Genomic DNA, 6,000 nt, shown 5'->3' with positions numbered 1-6,000 from the left:
ACTTTGGCCTCCTTTTTCTTGTCACAGGTAGAATTGTTCAGTTTTTAAATTTTTCTTCTTTGTTATAGTCATCAACTATATCACTGTGGAGAACAGAAGAAATGGTTCATTTGGTCAAAGCACTTGCTCTGCGAGCATGATGACCTGAGTTCAAAACCCAATCGCCCAGTTTTGTTAAAAACCAAACATGGATAAGCATGTCTGTATCCTCAGCCTTGTGAACCCTAAGCATTCATTGGCTGGCCAAAGGGGCAAGTTTCCAATTCAATGAGAGAGCCTGTCTCAGGCCAATGGGACATGGAATGACAAATGAAGACACCAAAGTCCATCTGTGGCCTCTGGTCTACACACAGGGTCCCTTGTACCCAAATTCTCTCATCTCTCTCTCTCTCTCTCTCACACACACACACACACACACACACACACACACACACACACACACACCAACAACAGCAGCAGCAGCAACCAAAAAGTTAAACATTCACAGTGGAAACATTCCTATTCCAAGCTGTCCAAAATGCCAGGAGTAAAGCTCATATTAGCAGACATGTCCACTTTTGCCTGTCTTACAGAGATCTTCAAATTCCAAATTCTGTGTTCATAACGTGTAGAAACATACACCTCGGGATTAGAGACAACGTCTGAAGTTCAGACTAAAATGAAATAAATCTGCTTGAAAGGCCTTATTGTGTCTCCAGAATCTTGAGACACTGGGCTGACAAAAAAGCAAATTAACAGGTCAACTTAAGTTTACAATCAGTCTCTCAGAAGGAAAGAGACTGATTTCCTGTTTGATAATCTTGTTCGTCAAATGTGATCTAACACATGAAAGGTATTTGGTCGTTTCTTGGATTGAAAGAAAAGAAATGGAGCTGAGGATATGTCTCGGTGATTAAGAACACTGGTTCTCTTGTAGAGGACGTGAGTTCAGTTCCCAACACCTACATCAGATGGTTCACAACCATCTGTAATTGTAGCTACAGAGGATCCAACATCCTCTTCCGGCCCCTACAGCTGTGCACATGCCTGTGCGGGCACACACACGTAGACTGAAGTTCTCCCCCTCATGGGCTCCCTACTGAGACCTTATCTACATCTCTAACAGACTTCTAGGTGCCAGGATTTCTGCCCTAGAAAAGTGAGTTTACATCAAAGCAGATAGTGGTGACCATGTGCCCTGCTCCTCTCCCTCTTCCCTGACTCCTGCCTGAGAGTCACAGAGCCAGGCTACAGGCTTGTGCCGTAAACCCCCTCATCCTCAAAAAAGGCATAACAACAGACCCCACTTCTGCCGTAGAAGCCTTTCTTGCCTCTTTTCAGAGCCCCTACTATGCCATCTGTCTCTGGTGTTGGGGTCTGAACTCCTCTCAGAGCCTCTGCCATGCTGCTCTCTCAGTCTGTCCATGGTAATGACTCCTCTATAAACCCATTACCCCCAACAGTTCATCTCAGTGTCCTCTTGAGCCCACATCAAAGACTGTTAGTTATGGCTGTCTGGAGGGTTTCTGCTCAGTGACTGCAGAGTGGGAAGTGGGAGATGCGAGGAATTGGAGGTGGGCTTCTTTTTCCAGTCAGAGTTCACGGAACTCTGTCCAAAGTTTCGTAGAGACTTAATGGCCCCACATGTGGTCTCCACAGGATATGTCTGACGCCTGCTGCCCAGAAAGCCCCTGGCATCCAGGTGGGAGCATGTTTAATGGCCTGCAGGGTAAGAACTGGGCAGGGGTGGGCAGCAGCCTTGGTACCCACTACTAATTTGGGTGAGGAGGCAGGAGACAGGGTGATCTACTCTCCCTTCTGGGGTCCAGCCTGGCCCTACACTCACACACTTGTTGCTGGCTACGCTCTCACAAAGGAATGCAAATGAAGGCAATGAAGGAGATCATGTTTGCCAGCCTTCCCCTAGCCCCAACCTGCTCAGCTGCCTGTGAGATTTCATAAGTAATTGCAATGTGTCAAGCTCTGAAGGAAAACATCATAAGTACTTGTAATTTCCCTCAGCCAAAGAGGGAAAGCACACACCCAAGGAAGAAAGGGAAGAAGATGCATTCTCCACATCCACACTCCACAAGCTTGGAAATTTAGAGTATGAGAAGACCTCTTACCCCGGACTCTGAAGCTGGCTACAGTCCAAGCCCTAAGAAGGCATCCAGCGAGGTACAGCCAGCCACCCAGGGAGAACTTGGACAGCCCAGCTCACTGCCAAGAACAAAAGAAATTCCTGGGGCTGTGAATGACCCAGCTAGCCCCATTTCCCCATCTTCACTGCAGCCCTGGGAGAACCAAGGAACAGCAGCTCAGTGACCAGGAACTTCAAGGAAAGAAAAGCCCAATAAAGGGACTGGCCTTGGACAAGTCAGACCAAGACTGTGCCTTTCTCAAAGCTCACAGCAAGCATTCTAACCTCATGGCTAGAAGCCATGAGAACCCAATGGCTCTTGGAGTAGGCTAGGCCACAGCCTGGGCAAGTGCAGTACCCAACAGGAATGATTGAGCTTTATCAAACACATCTTTGCTCAAGATACCAACAGACAAAAAAGCAGCCTGAGTCATTGTGGGTTGGACAAGTGAGCACGGCCCCTCCTCCCTGGAGGAGCCCAGGTGACCCAGGATTGTTCCTAAATATACTGCACACCCCTGAGACACAGATGATCTGTACTTCTGAGAGTAGGGTTCTGAGCCCCTGGCCCTCAGCCCAGGAGGGAGGCTGAATGGAACTGGATAGATCAAGAACCAAAGGACCCTTAACTTTAACATAGCACGAGTCTACTGTCCTTGGCCTACAGTTTGTCTGTCTGTCCTCTCTTAGCCTGCTGTGCAGGGGTCATCACAAGCCTGACCACACAGACCTTAGAAGAAGAAGTGATGAGGCACTTATCTCAGCAGGTGACAGTGTCTGCTCCAGGTCCACATGGGTCACTCCAATAGACCAAAAGAGGGTGAGAAAGTAGTGCACAGTGACTAAACAGGCCCCCAGCCTCCAAAGCTGGGAGTCACAATGCCTGTGCATAGTCAAGGGCAAAGGAATCTCACACAGGCACTCCAGAGAGCTGAGCCAGGAATACCGGTTGCCAACAGTCTGGGATTGTCAGAGTTCCATTTGGGAGCTATAGCCACAGCAAGCCTGCCACCAGCCCACAGCTTCTAAGCTCTAAGTATTTGCAATCCACATCTCATTTTGACCAGACAGTATCTCTGTCCTATGAGCCAGGATGGAGCCAAGCAGGTTAGACTTAGGTCCACATCCCCCTTGGAGTGTTTGGCATAGTTTGGTGACCCATAGCTCCTTCTTCTCCCTAGAAACCCCTCAGCTTACTTGATAAATGATTCCTTTCTCCCTGAAAACCATTGGCTGGAGTGATGGCCCCTTATGAAGAGGATAGATTTACACCAGGGCCAAAGGAACAGATTCCAAGACCCAGGATGAGGTCTACTCCAGCCCCCTGGGGTCCCTGCCTCAGTTCCACACACCCCACAGCCCCAGCACCCTCTAGCTATTTCCCATTCCTCAAAGGATGCTGGGTCTGCTTTGCTTCTTAACCACCTCAGATGGACTTGTTGTAGGAATGCAAGTATAGGAAGCCAGTGTCCCTCAGAACAAAAGGTCAAGATCTGCCCTTTAGGGCCATTGAGGAAGAAGGTGTGTTCCCCCCATCCCCAGGCTGAAGACACAGCAACCCATCTCTACTCTAGCTTTTGGGATTCCAGAGCCACTTCCACCCCAAAAGCTTCCAACTCCCTGTTAACAAGGGCAGCCTACATCTAGGAAGCCCTGGGAAGGCCCCAGTGCTTGAGGACAACCATGCCAACACCCACACCAGTGTCACCATAGTAGCATAAGCTACAGGGTGGGGGATACGCTTTCTCCGGAAATTCGCTCCCTGGAAGGTCCCTGGTAGACTCATCCCACTTGGAAAAGAGACGTGTTCTGAGATTTCTACGCTTTTTCAGTTGTGACTCTGGGGCTGGAATAATGAGTTCTTTGATCTTTCTCTGTGACTCCTGAAACAACACAACTAATTTTATAAAGAAATTTATTATTAATAGATTGTTAAAGGCTTTAATAAAAATAATAAGTTTAAAAAAAGTAATGAATTAGATTTAGTATTAATAGGCATTAAGAATGGTAAAAAAAAAAAAATAGGCTCTTTCTTAAGAAATAATAGCATGAGAGGTGCAGCTGGAGGGAGTTTCCCCTCCCTTCAGTGCCTTGTTTCTAAGGAAGATCATAAATCTTTAGCAGGACATATGGGAGAATGGTTAACAAAGGTGTAGTTAGATTTTGATACAGGGAAAGACTTTGGCAGGCATCTGACTTAGCTCCTGACTTTCCTCTTCACTGGTTAGCAATAATGAAACTGCATTTGAGGTTTCTTTTTCTTTGTTTGCTCTGATCAAAAAGTTTTTAGGCCAAGATTTCTTGTGGGCACTGCTTTGTGTTTGACTGCATTTTGAGTTAAAATGTAAACTTTGTATTCTTGGTAAAAGTCTGAATGTTCTGGGAAGTATGCCAATTTTAAGGTGCCTTTTGTGGAATCATTATAAAAATACTAGCTTGATTTCAGTAAAGTTGCAGCAGAGTCAAAACCATCAAGGTGTCTCTGTCTGTCCATTCTTCGCTGAAACCGTGTCTTCCTGTCCAAAGCCTTGTTCTCCCTCGGACGACAGGAACCCGACTGGGCCGGTCCGTGGCACAACCAGATGTGATCCCTTGGAGGCAGGCTGAGGAAGGGGGTCAGCCTCATTGGGCAGATCTTTCTACATTCCCCTCTGCCTTCCCGACCCCAATAGTCATAGCCTTTTCCTATAGACATTTGAGGCTCAAAGTGAGAAGAAATGTTTTATTTAAGAAGCAGCAGGAGACAGCGGCTTCATCAGAAATTCTGGCTCTGCGCGCTGAGAACACCAGGGCTCAGGCCAGCCATGTGTGACATTAGACATGTGCCTTATTACTTAAAAAGAAGGGAGCGATACCACAGCAAGCTTCCATCCAGTATCTTCTTTCCTTCCCAAACTACACCTTTTTGTGTGTGCTCACACATGCGTGTGTGTGCACGCACATGGGTACATATGCGTGAGGAATGCACTCAGGTGTACGCGCTTGGTGAGCATGTGTCCAAGTGTGTGCAGCTGTGTGTGGAGGCCGGAAAACAACCTCAAGTGTCTGTCTTTCTGCAGATGCTGTGCCCATTACTTTTCCTTGCTGTAATAAATACAGCAATCAAGGCACACCTGCAGAGGAAGAGTTTATTTGAGCTTACAGTTCCAGCAGGAGACTCTACAATGGTGAGGGATGTTGTGGATATAAACATGTTTGTGTTTTGGCCCCAGGTGTGGGATGTGGGACTGATTCAGATGGCCCACAGCCGCAGACTATTTGCTTCATTCGGGCTCTGAGAGGAGCTCTTTGCCAGCTGCAGACAGTTTAAATCTGAGGACTCTGGAGACAAAATAAATGCCAGAGCCCAGAGCGTGTGGGCTAAGAGAAAGAACAATGCTTCTCCCTTGCTGTTCCTGGTTGCTGTTGTCAAACAAGAAGTTAGAGCTCTCCTGAAAGAAGAACTGGACTGGCTCCAAGGAACCCGACCTCCCTAACCAGCAGGAAGCAGCTAAGAAAGAACTGCGCCCTCTCTTCCACTAACCCTTTCTTTCTCCTACCTGGTGTTGAGGGGTTGAAAGGGATTGGGGTGGAGTAGGGAGAAAACAATATAATAAAGGTAAATAAAAGCGTTTTGTAAAAGCACCCCTACAGGGGAAGGTGTGGCAGCAGGCAGCTGGAGCAGGAAGCTGAGCAAGCAAATTGGAAGGGAGCCGAGGCTGTGAGCTCCTAAAGGCCACCTCCAGTGATGTGATTCCCCCGGCGAGGTCACACCTTCAAGGTTCTGTGACCCCTCAGCAGCACCAACACTTCCTCGAGCGCTTGGAGGTGGTGAACGACTCCAAGCAAACGGTGTTCTCCAGGTGTAAGGCTGCTGCACACATGAACTCAGGGAGGCGGGG

This window comes from Psammomys obesus, unplaced genomic scaffold (genome assembly GCF_907164565.1).
Source record: "Psammomys obesus unplaced genomic scaffold, mPsaObe1.curated_primary_1811, whole genome shotgun sequence".
In the NCBI taxonomy this organism is placed as follows: Eukaryota; Metazoa; Chordata; class Mammalia; order Rodentia; family Muridae; genus Psammomys; species Psammomys obesus.
Note: the sequence above shows the minus strand (reverse complement) of the source record.